This window comes from Bombyx mandarina, chromosome 01 (genome assembly GCF_030267445.1).
Source record: "Bombyx mandarina strain Sakado chromosome 01, ASM3026744v2".
In the NCBI taxonomy this organism is placed as follows: Eukaryota; Metazoa; Arthropoda; class Insecta; order Lepidoptera; family Bombycidae; genus Bombyx; species Bombyx mandarina.
Genome location: NC_143208.1, coordinates 1,027,272 through 1,041,691, shown reverse-complemented (window position 1 = coordinate 1,041,691; position 14,420 = coordinate 1,027,272). Strand labels below are relative to the sequence as shown.

The 14,420-nt window shown below is 38.6% G+C and overlaps 1 protein-coding gene across 8 annotated transcripts in view; it reads left to right on the top strand.

Moving 5' to 3' along the window:
* Positions 1-14,420, top strand: part of LOC114246158 (alpha-1,3-mannosyl-glycoprotein 4-beta-N-acetylglucosaminyltransferase B) — a 107,581-nt gene that overhangs the window by 57,244 nt on the left and 35,917 nt on the right. The window contains exon 1 of one of the 8 annotated variants that reach the window (XM_028178602.2): positions 4,921-5,071. The exons of 6 other annotated variants lie outside the window; for them this stretch is intronic. The gene's annotated coding sequence lies outside the window, so the exon portion shown is untranslated. One more of the 8 variants, XM_089740231.1, reaches the window with a different exon arrangement.

Sequence of the window (14,420 nt, the reverse complement as noted above, 5' to 3'; positions counted from 1 at the left end):
TTATTTTTATTATATATTCCCTCATCGTTCACAGCACTTTATACCTCTTTCACTCATTTACCACATCCTTCTTTCTGGTCGTTCCCTCAATGCTGAGGATCGTGACTGTCAATCTTCTCCACTCGGTCCGGTTCTGCGCCATATGTACCGCTCCCCATATCTGGCCTCCAGTCACCTCCCTGAGTTGGTCAACCCATTTTTTTTTCTACATTAGAAATTCCCTAAACATCTTATATATGGCAAAACAATGTTTGCCGGATCGGCTAGTATCTATATATTAATACGTGAAGCAAAAACTTTGTATCCCTTTTTACGAAAATTGCGCGGACGGAGGAGTATGAAATTTTCCACACTTATAGAGAATATAGAGAAGAAGTGCACAATGCTAATATTTTTTAAAATTATGCATTAATAATACATTAAATCAATAAAGAAAACATTACATACACTACCATGTATTTGACGCACACACACATTCATACTATTTATTTATTGTCAAACTTTTGTTCTTGCCGTCTGATGTCAAATTGAGAATAGATTTGTATATATTGTTTGTTTTATTAATATTTTTCTATAGTGTAGTCTTGGCGAAATTTGTGATTATAGAAGTATAATAAATAGTCTTTGAAAATAGAATCTTAATAGTGTACAAACTTATAATTTCAATTAATTATAGTCGAATTTCGAGTACTGGACGACCACTAGTTTGAATTAAGTCACAAACTCTGTATTAGACTGAAGTTCAAGTCAAGTTTATAAATCTTGGACTAGTGAACTAGTGCAAGGTTTGTGAACTAGTGCAATATTTAGCATTTCAGTTTAGTAGATGAGATTTAGAGGTGTAGTTAGATAGGGTCATGGATATCAATAGCCTGTCAATTCAGTGTGCTTAATGTTTTTGGAACAGAGTACCTTTATGCGGCGATCAGAGTTGACTTTTAGAAAACGTCACGCAAGGAAAAGGCTTTATGCCGCCTCCGTGCGATTTTCTCTCATTGTCTCATTCTGTGTAGGTACACGTGAGGATCATAATTGTACACGGCCCCTTATATAAACAGTGAATGTTTTATTAAAAGTCAACTGTCACTCGTAATTTTTTTTAAATTAAATACTAAAGTTTGTTTTTAGGTTTGCTGGATTTACTATCACAGTAACCTTATTACATTAAAGTCGTATGTACATACATATATCCACTATCCCTTTTCCTATTTATTATATTCATCATTATATTTTATTTTCGAGGAATTTATTTCTAGGAAACACAATTCATGTAGGGGTAGTCGAATAATGATATAATCCAATAATTTATAGGATGTGTTGTTATTAGTGTATACGGATCGAAGTGCTCACACGTTGTCCTCCTGAACCATATAAACATTACTTAAATCTTCTTGCGTATATCTATCTTCTATATATCTAAATATATAAAAATGAATTGCTGTTCGTTAATCTCACTAAAACTCGAGAACGGATGGACCGATTTGGCTAATTTTGGTCTTGAATTATTTATGGAAGTCCAGAGGAAGTTTAAAAGGTATATAAATATGAAAATGCTCGGAATTAAATAAAAATAACAATTTTGTTTTTGTTTTGATGTGTCCCCCGTCGGACGGATTCCTTTTGTTTGTTTTAAGTTTATTTTATACAAAAGTGTCGGTCTTTTATTTATCGATTGAGGCACTACGAGGTCTGCCGGGTCAGATAGTTTTAGATATAAAAATCTAAGACGTTAAAATTAGTTAAAATGTATTTTTGTTAGGGCGTGCATAATTAGACACAGCTTAGCCGAAAATCTATTTAAGAAAACTATTTATTTTGTAATTTGAATGAACACTGACAATTGACAGCGTAACTAGGAACTCGCGATTGATTAGTAAAGACAATCATAGATGCGTTGCTTACAGTACTTTGCCTTATTAAGAACTTTAATGTATAAAATGTATTTTAGGGTGTTCTTTTGCTTGTGTTTTTTCTGTAAATATTTTAATACGGGCTCAAAATATATACGTCGCACGAAAAGGAGAAAAGAAAGTTTTATACCGTTATGAAATATACTGATAGTTTAGCAACATGTAACGGAATACGTAGCTATTTTTACTTGAGACTTCGTATCTCTCGAGGTTGGCGATGTCAATCACGTGGAATACTCGTGTTTTCGGTCCTATTCGAATTCAAACAGACTACATTGAGTTCAATCCAGCTTATTGACAGCAACACGTTCAAAATAAATATTTATTTCGGGTGTGTTTTATTAATTTAATTTTCTTTTTATCGACATCTTCAGGTTTCGTGGTCACGGAAAACTGCAGATTTGATATAAGTTAGAGAACTTTTTGTAACGTGCCATGCGATTTTGAAATGAACTTCCTTCAATAGTTTGTAATGTAGGTGATTGTACCCCTGGTATGATGATGTCGATGAGCAATGGGGAACACTAACCATTAGATGGATCGTACACTTGTTTGCCTGCAAAGGCATAACTTCATTTTGAAACATATATCATTTTTTTAGTTATAATGCTATATGTTAAAAATTACATTTCTGCCAAAAAATAAACAGCAAAATGACTTCTGCTGCGCGTTTTTCAACGTCACACTATCCGTTTCTACTTCAAAGATAGCTTTCCACAAGTTTTTATACAATGCAGATAACGCTCTCTATTATTTCATTCTTCAACATAATTTTCCAAAAAATCGATCGAGTATTTACTATTTCAAATAGTATTTAAACACATTAAAAATTTTATAGTATATATAGAGTCTTATAGTATATATAGCACGCAAGTTTTACTATGAAATTCAAGTTATAAAGCAAACTTTCGCTTAGTGTGTAAAGTTATGTTTTTTTTTTTTTTTTTTTTTTTTTTTTTTTTTTTTTTTTTTTTTTTTTTTTTTTTTTTTTTTTTATTGCTTAGATGTGTGGACGAGCTCACAGCCCACCTGGTGTTAAGTGGTTACTGGAGCCCATAGACATCTATCATTCGATTAGCGTGGTATGGACATGTGATGCGTAGAGAGAAGATGCACGTGACTAGGAGATGTATGGAAACGGTAGTATAAGGTAGAGGGGGAAGAGATCAACCGAAGAAGACATGGATGGAGTGTGTGAATGACGATATGAGAGAGAGAGGAGTTAGTGTTGTCGTGACGGCTGATAGCAGAGAATGGAAAAGAAAATTAGCTGTGCCGACCCCACCTAGTGGGATAAGGTGGAGAAAAAGAAGAAGAATTCGTAACGCCCGATTTTGAATTCGCTGAGGTGCGCGAACAGTGGCCTCAAATATGAATCAAAAAGTGTTTCGCTCTAAGGTTTTAATTGAATCATAATAGTATAATAATACTACCTCATTCTGCTAGAAACTAGTCATTTGAGTCAGTAAGAAAAAATTAACAATATTACAAATTAATTTTGAGAATTCGACTGTGTGCGCAGCGGCTTGGCTTTGCCCCTGGCATTGTTGAAGTCCACGGGCGACGGTGACCACTCACCATCAGGTGGGCCGTATGCTCGTTGGTTACAAGGGCAATAAAAAAAAGGTATTCAAGCGATGCTTGTGATACTTTTTATTGTTAAATATGATGAAAAAAAAACAAAGTCAGATATGAACACTCTACACGCGATGACAAAATTAAATACTCTAAATATATCAATTCGTATGTGCATTTGAACTCACTACAATATAGCTACGCATTCTTCTCGTAGCCGGTGACTACGAAAGATCGCCGTAGCGCAAGTAAAATAGAATTAGTGCTTGTTGATGTTGATTCGTAGCGCTCATGAAAACAATAATCGCATATGCTTATAATATGTAGTAGTGCGCTTACGGTAATAGTAGTGAGTAATAGCTTCTAGCTTGAGCTATATTATAGAGTCCGTATAAGTTCGAGCTATTTCTTCCGCAAAGCAATAACGCATTTTTGTTCGGAGGGAAGCGGAGCCGTCATTCCGCATTCCAATTCCATTGTAACTTCGAGCTCATATATCGAAGTATACGGTTTTCGTGTTTCAGTTTGTGTTTATAAATTTATTTAGTAATTTATTAGCTAAGTAGGTGAGAAGACCCTCTGCTTATTCGAAGAAATGAAAATCGGTTCGCTTAAGCCTTTAATTAAAAACTACATAATATATAATCGCTGACAAAAACATATAACGATTTCTATATTTAGCACCATTATTATTATATGTAAACAATAACAAGAAAATCGCTATAGGCACACAAGTCAGAATTCTACGCATCGTTTATTTTAAATATACAATTATCCATCTTGTAAAATCTTATCTTACATATAAATCGTACATGTGATGACATTATAATGCTATTAGTTTTAAACTTCAGTATCCACATAGGGACTAAGCATATTAATAATAATCAATATTTAACTTACAAATATTATAATTAGCTTATAATAATTTACTTACAAAATCAGTATTAGCAGTTTTCAATCTTCTAAAATGACGAAAGATCCTAGAAACGAAAATTAAAACAAATAATGTTAAAAGAAATTGTCGTGAAATTGTTCAGCGGCGAAAATTTAATAAAACACTGGTATGAACAAAAAATAGATTTCACCTTACCCGAAAGCCCTCACCTATCTCGATATTTACAGATGCTGAATAGTCTTTCCATTTTACGAAAATACTTTCAATTGTCTATATTTCCTAGAATATAATAGAAGGATTTGTATGTAGAAGTGTGCCGTAGACGTGTCCAGTCCACGGCTGTGTGCGTAAAACTGCAATGGCCGCTGTGCATCATCGATCAGCATTTATAGAAGATGTTATGTTTTAATGTCATCTATTTTTAAGCTTAAACCAGATTGGTCCATAGAGTTCCGACAGCCCGCCCACCTTCGACAGGACATTCAACATTCTTCTCTGTCTAGCACCTGAGTTTCAGCATTGGTTTCTATGGTAACTATGGTTTTAAGCCTGAAACGCCCCTTTGGATGCTGTGCGAGGGGTGCGCGGGGCGAGGGACTTGAGTATAAGAGCTTTAAGCCCATCAAACCCTCCACAAGCGCTCCGGCCTCCGATCCGTGCGGACGGCAAGAGAGGAGCTTCGGGAATAGTGGTAAGCTGCCCCTAAGTACTGCCTGTCTCCTTACCTGGAGCAAACCTAAGTCTATTATTTGATATAGCTTCATCGACCGCGGCTACTTTCGAGTTTGCATCTAGATTCTCTCGCGTCATCTTACGATACTTCAAGAATTCGTTTTCACGTAAATTCGGTGATCATTTTTAAATACTAAATTAAAAAACGCATTTTTCGGGTATCGGTTTTAAATTGTAAGCGGTGCGCCTTCCACGATCTGACAGACAGCGAGCCGGGTCCGACCGCAGGTAAGTAGAAACCTTTGTTTTATTTAGCAAGTTTAAGAGTTTTCATAGCTTTCATAGGAGTCACGTAAAATTTGCTCATAGTACACCAACTGCACTGGCTTGTCACCTGGTTGCTGATAGGAACTTAAATTAGACCTCGGTATTAGTTTTGTAATGTAAATGTAAATAAATTTACATCGTGGAAAAGATTTCAACGCGCTTTTTGTGTTTTGACGGCAGTGGATGAGAATTTCAGGCTCAGATAGCTTCCAGATTACAAAAGTTCGTGGACTGGATCTTTTACTTGACATAGACGAAATCCCCTACTTTACGATTTTACGATTGTGAGTAAATGTTAGTGGGCTACTCGAAAAGGAAAGCTTAGTTTTACGTCAGATAGCATTTTCATCATGATTTATGTAATTTTAGTTTGATAAACGTGTTGTTTCAATATTTTATTAAAAGTATATTATTAGATTTAAAAAAATAGCATTGTCTAGTTATATAAGGGAATAACTATGTGAGTATTATTTTGGAAAATTCTAATATAACATCATGAAATCGATGAGTGTTTCAAATACAGGAATTATCTTTTTATACAAGCATTTATAAAAGTATGGCGGAAAATTAATACGAACTAATAACGAGGTTAAATTTTCAAATATTAAATTCTATGATAGTTTTAGACATAGTTAATATCAACCGCACAGATTCGATCTACACCTGCGCGTAGACTAAGCTCTTCTCACGCCTTACTCTCCTAAAGTCTCCAAAATAATACATTGCAACTTTATTTAGAACGATATGTATAAAACCTCCCTCCCATCTTTACCTTATCTTTAGTTAAGCTGTAACTATTATAAATTATAAGTAAAAAATGGTTTCATTTTTCAAAAGGAAATTTTAATTTTATTTGTTTGATAGATATTTATGTAAATGTATTATTGTATAGCAGCTTTCCACGCGGATGCATCGCTCACTTAAGTAGGAGAGAGACAAATGTCGAACGAGTACGCCGATTGTGCCTCTTTGTCGTTCGTTGCGCGGTCTCGCTTGCACTTCAAGCCTTAAATGAAATGCCTCAGAGCGAGGTAACGCCGCATAAGTCATGTTTTCTCGTGCGTACAGCCGGCTACATCGAATTATAAGACGTTGTCACGTAAAAAATTCCAATTTTGAATCTTCAAATTTTATTACATAAATTCCAATCCCTTCACCACCACCAGCTTTGCAAATTCCCACTTTACTCTTTAATTGCATTCCATCAATCACACTTGCATAAATTGCCCCTCTCGCCTACTTCGAATCGAATATCGGATATCGAAATTCGAATACACGACACAAGAAAATATATTTGAGATATTTTCGATTTCCTCATATTACTAAATCTCTACCTACACAATAACCCACGCCCCGTTCCCAGTCCCCTATTTCCACCTTTTTTTATGTCACTTCAATTCCCTTCTGCACTCTAAAGTACCTATATCATCATCGGCTTACAGACGTCCACTACTGAACATAGGCTTTCCCCAAGATGCGCCATAGCGACCACTCCTACGCAACCCGCATCCAGAAAATTCTCGCGAGCTTCAATAGGTCGCCGACCCACCTAGTGGGTGGCCTACCTCGCACCTCTGCGACCCCTTTGTCATGGTGCAATTCCAGGATTATCCCTGTAACCTTCCACGAGTATCGGGATACTTGGGGTCGACATTTTGAGCGATGTCCAAATTCGGAGTCATTTCGAAGGCAAAGCCAAGTTGACGTCCAAAATGAAGTCCTCAACAGAGAGAAGCGGTGCTTCACGCCTGGACAAATATTTGCTTTATATTTGCATTTGACTCCATGCAGAAGAGAGCCGTTCGGATTGTCGATAATCCCATTCTCAGGGATCATTTGGAACCTCTGGGTCTGCGGAAGGACTTCTCTTCTCTCTGTATTTTGTACCGTATGTTCCATGGGAAATGCTCTGAGGAATCGTTTGAGATGATTCCATCAGTCCCGGCCCAGAGATGGGAGCAGTACTCCACGCGAGGCCGGACTTGTGCTTTATAAAGCAAAAGCCTTTGTCCAGGCGTGAAGTACCGCTTCGCTCTATTGAGGACTCCCAGCATTTTGGACGCCAACTTGGCTTTACCTTCCAGATGACTCCGAAACTGAACATCGCTCGAAATGTCGACCCCAAGTATCCCAATACTCTCGGAAGGTTGCAGGGATACTCCTTGGAATTGCGGCGCCATGACAAAGGGGTCCTTCTTTGAAGTGAACGCGCAAACTTGTGTCTTTAACGGGTTGAATTGAACCAAGTTCAATTAACCCCATTTGGAGACTCGCCCCACAGAGTTCTCCACTTCAGACACAAGTTTTGATCGTCTCTCTTGCACCACGCTCCGAGAGAGACTCTGATGGCCGATATATCGCGCATCCCCCGTGCTGTCATCCGCATAGCAATGCATGCCATCAATAGACAGCATGTCATTGATATACAGGATGAAAACCGTGGGGGAGAGCATCGAACCTTGTGGAACGCCAGCGTTAATGGTCATGGTATCAGAACAGTCACCGTCTACAACGACCGTGATGCTCCGCCAATCCAAAAAGCTAGCGATCCACTTGCAGAGACCCTCGGGGATTCCGTAAGATGGTAGCTTCGACAGAATTGCCCTATGCTAGACCCTGTCGAAGGCCTTCGCGATATCAAGGCTCACAGCAAGAGCCTCGCCCTTGCTCTCCAAGGCTTTAGCCCACCTGTGAGTAAGGTATACAAGAAGATCGCCAGCTGAGCGACCGTGACGGAAACCGTACTGTCGGTCACTGATCAGCTGGCGATCTTCAAGATACTTCAGGAGTTGTATATTTATTATTCGCTCCATCACCTTGGAAAGCGAGGAAGTTATCGCGATAGGCCTATAGCTCGATGGGTCCGACCGTTCACCCTTCTTGGGAATAGGGTGGACGTGGGCGGTCTTCCATGAAGACGGAACCCTGTTAGCGCAATAAGAGAGGCGATACAAACGCGATAGCGCAGGCGTCAGCTCAGGGGCGCACGTTTTCAGAACCACTGCAGGGATGCCGTCCGGCCCACTCGACTTATGGACGTCCAGGAGTCGGATATCCCGCCTGACTGCACACTGTGTGAAGTAGATCTCCAGCAGGGAGCTATCACACCGGAGGATGTTCGGTGGTGTGACACCCCCGTCGTCCACAGTCGAGTTCGAGGCGAAGAGTTTGACCAGAAGGTCAGCCTTCTCTTTCGCACTATGGGCCAGACTGTCATCGGACTTGTTTCTCTTTGAGAAACTTTGAGCTTTTTGAAAGGCTCTTTTTTATTGCCCGTGCAGGCAAACGAGCATACGGCCCACATGATGGTACCTGGTTACCATCGCCCATGGACGTCAGCAATTCCAGGAGCAGAGCCAAGCCGCTGCCTGCTGGCTCATCGCCAGTGATCACGTCTCACTGCCTTATGCCATCACCGGCAGCACATACTAGTTAAAGACTATCGTCATGAGACGTTGCGTTGTTTAGGATGAGAGAATGGAATGAGATTCCACTTTGAAGTTGTTTTGAAGTCGATGTGGCCTAAAGGATAGACGCGTGGTGCAATCGTATAAAGCGATGCATCGGTGTTCGAATCCCGCTGGCAGGTACCAATTTTTCTAATGATATACGTACTTAACAATTGTTCATGATTGACTTCCACGGTGAAGGAGTAACATCGTGTAATAAAAATGAAACCCGCAAAATTATAATTTGCGTAATTACTGGTGGTAGTACCTCTTGTGAATCCGCGCGGGTACGTACCACCACCCTGCCTATTTCTGCTGTGAAGCAGTAATGCGTTTCAGTTTGAAGGGTGGGGCAGCCGTACTTGAGACCTTAGAACTTACAGGTTAACCTTAGGTGGGTGGCGCATTTACGTTGTAGATGTCATGGGCTCCAGTAACCACTTAACACCAGGTGGGCTTTGAGCTCGTTCATCCATCAAAGCAATAAAAAAAACCTCTATCTTTTTTTATTTACCGCATAAGCTAACTCCAATTAAACTATCAGTTTTCCCTTGTCATCCAAACTTACGTACCTACCTCAATTCATCCTTTTTCATCTATCCTCGCTCCTTTTTGAGCCCCAGGCTTCTATTGGCTGCTTTAATTATATTTCAAGTCAATTCACCAAGAACCCCGACCTTATGCCACCGACCCAGACCATTCCTTTTCAAGTCTTCAAGCACGTGCACGCATACGCACCGACGCACATGCCCTTGCGCATGCAATTTAAGGCGCAACACTTGCACAATTGCATCCTTAATCTTTAGTGAAATCAAAATTATCTTTTACTAATTCAAATTTCAAGATCTGGAAACCAGAAGAGGGGACAGGGTTGATACCCTCGACGCAGAATACTGAACTAAATCCTGACCTGTTCAGCTGCCCTGCTAATGTTGAATCGCTGCAGTCAAGATGCTGAGAAGAATCAAGACATGCTGAGTTGTTTGGATGAGATACCGGGCTTTCATAGCAAAAATGTAAAGAGTATTCCAATAGCTTGTGTTTTGTACGGAAGATCATTGTGCTGCTCGCAATGATGACGTGAATATGGTTTCATCGGCGTTTCTGAATAGTCTATATAGAACCTATAGAAGCAGAGCATACCGTGAGCTCGCATGACTCCACTTCTATCGGAATGCAGTCATGTGTTTCGATTTGAAACCATTATACAATGTAATCGATATTTCGACGTCATCATATCTTAAGATCGACGACAGGATGCATGCTGTGGTGGTGTCTATTGGCTCTTGAAACCAAGTGGACCTATTTTAAAAAAAAAAAGGACGGATCTAGGTCCAGAGGGTGAGCGATAAATGATCTCTGTAGACGTAACTGAGATTCATCGCGGTAGTTTTACATAGTGAGGAGAGACATTGTTAAAGTCAATATCTTTTAGAAAAAATGTTGAAAATCACACAGGGTAAAACGGCTATATCTAGTGGTTGTATACTAGTCACTATTCTAAAAGTGATATTATTATGGTAATTAAACATCATTTATTTTTAAACAAAAAACTTTTGATTTTGTTTTTTTTATTGCCCTAGTGGGTAGATGTGCGCACGGCTCACCTGGTGGTGGGTGGTTACCGTCGCCCATGGACTTCAACAATTCCAGGGGTGGAGCCAAGCCGCTGCCTACTGTAAAGTAAAGGGAGCGGTAGGAGCGGCGTCCACCCGAAACACTAAAGAATGAGGTTCAGGAAAATGAAAGGATAGAAGGATAGCCAGTTTATCTTCGATCTACTTACGAATAAGAAATCGGGAGACTGTGAGCCTTGAACTGATACCTGAAAAAAAATTGGAAAGAGACGCAGTCCACTTGCTGTCATTTTTTAACATGGACTGAGATGTCAATAAGGAGCTGCCAAGCTATATATGCACCTGAAAATACATTAAATTGCGATGCGGGAGGCCAACCATATCTTTCTAGGTTCTATATCTATCTAGGATAGTAATGCGATGGAAGAGTAATTTAGAGAGGTTCCACTGCAAGACACTAAATACTCTACGGGCGCAATACCACGTCAGACCAACCGCACAAGGCTGCACCGATGCCGAACCAAGATATCAAATTATGAATTCATAGCTTTGTAATAATTTAAATAAAATATACATAAAAAAATATTTTTGTTTTATTGCACATACTGTCTTATCATAAACATTGAAGTATTCTATAATCAGCCTGTGTTGCTTTTAAGGAGGTGATTATACTTGAGCTTTTATTAAATTATGGTAATCTTATAAATTCTTGTAAGCAGGGTGTTTTGTGAGTCTCTAAGCTGGTTGCGGGGTAATCACGATTTCAACATAATTATGTTTTCACAGAAAGCCGCGTGGTCATATTAACCAGGACTCTGGGATTCACTTTATAGGGGGCGACCTTGAATATCAAAATTGTTCACATCCATATAAAGTCAGTTCGAAGATATTGGTTAGCACAAATTAATCTACTGTATTTCGGTTATTAATTATTATCAAGCATCTTGTTTGCGGATAGCAAAATCATAAAATCACTTAAATTGCTTAAAAGTTGATATAAAATGAGGCAGATCGACAAAAAAACAGAACAAAAAAAAACACTTTAATTGTGACATATTCATAGCTTGCAAAAAACTTTGTATGACAATAAAAAACAACATAGAAAGGCAAAAGCTCAAACAATGATGTTTGACAACAATATCCTTGAAAGTTTAAAGGACAAAAGCTCGAATCCAATGTTTCGTTCTGGCGTTTTTTGGGAACTTTTTAAAGCGCTGCAAAATGAAAAGAACGAATAGTTCATCCAACGGGAATGTATTGTTCGAAGCGGATTGCAAAATATGAAAACGACTTTTCAAAGGCCTATCCTTTCATGTTGGAAAACCCTTTATTCTCTACACGTTAAATATAATCATAAAATTAATTTGTTTTTCAATGACTTCATTCAATATGTACGTATATTAAGCGAACAGATAAAAAAACTGCGATTCCGCGGCTTTTCTAAAAGTGAGGGTAAAATTTGAACGCTCAGGATGTTGAAGACGCTGTAGACGTAAGTTTTTCCGTCATAACTCAAGAAATCGGCAACTACGTAGACAAAAATCTCTATCTATCCGGATAATACTGTACAAAATAATGTTCACAACTTCTATTTTTTTTTTATTGCTTAAATGGGGGAACAGCTCACAGCTCACCTGGTGTTAAGTGGTTACTGGAGCCCATAGACAGCGTAAATGCGCCACCCACCTTGAGATATAAATTCTAAGTTCTCAAGTATAGTTACAACAGCTGCCCCACCCTTCAAACCGAAACGCATTACTGTTTCAAGGCAGAAATAGGCAGGGTGGTGGTGCCTACCCGCGCTGACTTACAATAGGTTCTACCAACAGTAAAAATTAAAATGATTTAAAATTATCTTGAAAATGTCCTACAGGATTAAAATACGATATCGCTAGCTACCTTGACACATGAGATCAAAGCCTCAATTGTGTTATTTTACAGGAGTTTCAGTCTTCAAACCGGAAAGTGTGATTACCACGCTGATGTGTATGACAGCATAGTTGATTTTTTTAAATTGAAATTGTTCCCGTGTTCAATAACGGAGTCGATAGTTCTTTCGAAGCTCTGTATAATATAAAATTTGCGTGGTACTAGCGGATCACGGCTCAATAATTAAAACGAGATTAGTTATTTAATGACGAGAAAAAACAATTATTTAATTGAGAAAAGCAATTTAAACCATCCCGTATAAATACTATTAAAAAACTTCTTGAGTTAAGATTAATTATTTTATTAAAAATGTTTTGAGTTAAGATTAATTATTTTACTTTGAGTCAAAGAAACGTTTGATATGAAGCAAAAATCTGCATTTTTTTCATAATCTTAACGTAGTGAGAAGAACAAAGATTTTTTAATTTAGTTCTGGGTCTTCTTGTAGCTTAGTAGTTACCGAGGCTCATGGAAATCTCAACTTGAAGTATTTTTAGTAATGAACAAGGGCCGTGATTCCACTCTTCGAATCAAGACGCATGACTACTTGTGACAGAAACGGGCAAGGTATTGGTAATGAACTACCTCTACTGGCATCCAATAGCCTCTCATCATCATCATCATCAGCCTGTGGCAGTCCCCCAAAACTCGTCACGGAACCCGATCTTCGGTTATACGCATCCAGTCATTTCTAGCTGCCTTGCGCAGTTCTTTGCTCCATCTAGCAGGAGGGCGTCCTACACACTATGTTTGCCCACGGAAAAAGACATAGTACTGATATATAATCTGGTAACACACAAATAAAACAACAAAGAATTTCGATGCAGTGCCACATTCCACGTCTGATTTGTTTTCCATACGAATGTCATTTGATTATTGCGAATATTTGAAGATGAAAAATAGCCAAATCTTGCTAGGAATTTCCTATTAACACGATAAGAAACTAACAGCAAAAAATCTTTTGTCTGTAAAGTCGGCTTACTGACAATAGTTGAACGTGACAACGTCATAAGAAAATACTGATGGAATGGTTTCATTTTTCAATTATCGCAATTATCGTTGCTATAAACAATTGACACTACATTCACTTTTCACTTAACTTCATACTTGACGAAGACATGTAAATGTATTATTATATAGCAGCTGTCCACGCGGATGCATCGCTCACGTCGCCTCAGAGCGAGGTAACGCCGCATGAGTCATGTTTTTCCGTGCGTGCAGCCGGCTCCATCGAATTATAAGACGTTGTCACGTCAAAAATATAGATCTTTAAGCAGTCACTGCACAGCTGTCTAAAACTGTTCTTATGCAAATTTCTACGAAATAATTTTAAGGTTTACCACCAAATTCTATAAAGGCAAAATATGGCTAAAAGTAATAAAACTTTATATCTTTACACACAAAAATCTCAGGGCACGATAAATATTAAAATAAAATACAGACTGATCCATTTATGTTCTAAGAAGCGCGCTACGAGTTCTGATTTCGACTTGGACCAAGTTTTTCGAGCAAAACCAAAACGTGAACTTCCTACTAGTGCAGTTCGAAACATTTCATAACAACGTGTCTCGTTAAACTAATGTGGTCTCAGTAACTGCGCGTCCGGTTTTAGCACAAGCGGTTAGTTAGCCAGAGCCGGGTAAATAAATTTTAACTTAGTTTCGGAAGTTTGTCTCGCATCCTGCCCTCGCTCTTTCAACTGAGTCCCAAACTTATAATCAATAATCCAATTTGAATACTGGTCATAATTGAGTGCTTTTAGTTCTAGTTGAAAATTTATTAACGAGTAGCTGTACCCGTCCGCTTCGCTGGGCATTTAATAGTACACTGTGGCGAGGGTGGCAAGCACGCGGGATGGGATGTCCTACTTTTTTCCCGCGGTGCACATACAATTTTTTCTCCTACCAGGCCGAAAGTTCGTGGAGTACCAAGCCGGGGTTCAGGGGCGAAGCTCTGGCGGGATTGGGGGGGCGGAGCCCCCATACTCTTAAAAAAACAATTTAACTGTTTTTTAATTTTTAAATAAACTACTACTTGAATAAGAACTGTCTGATGAACTCATCTTTGTTTAATACTTCACTATTAA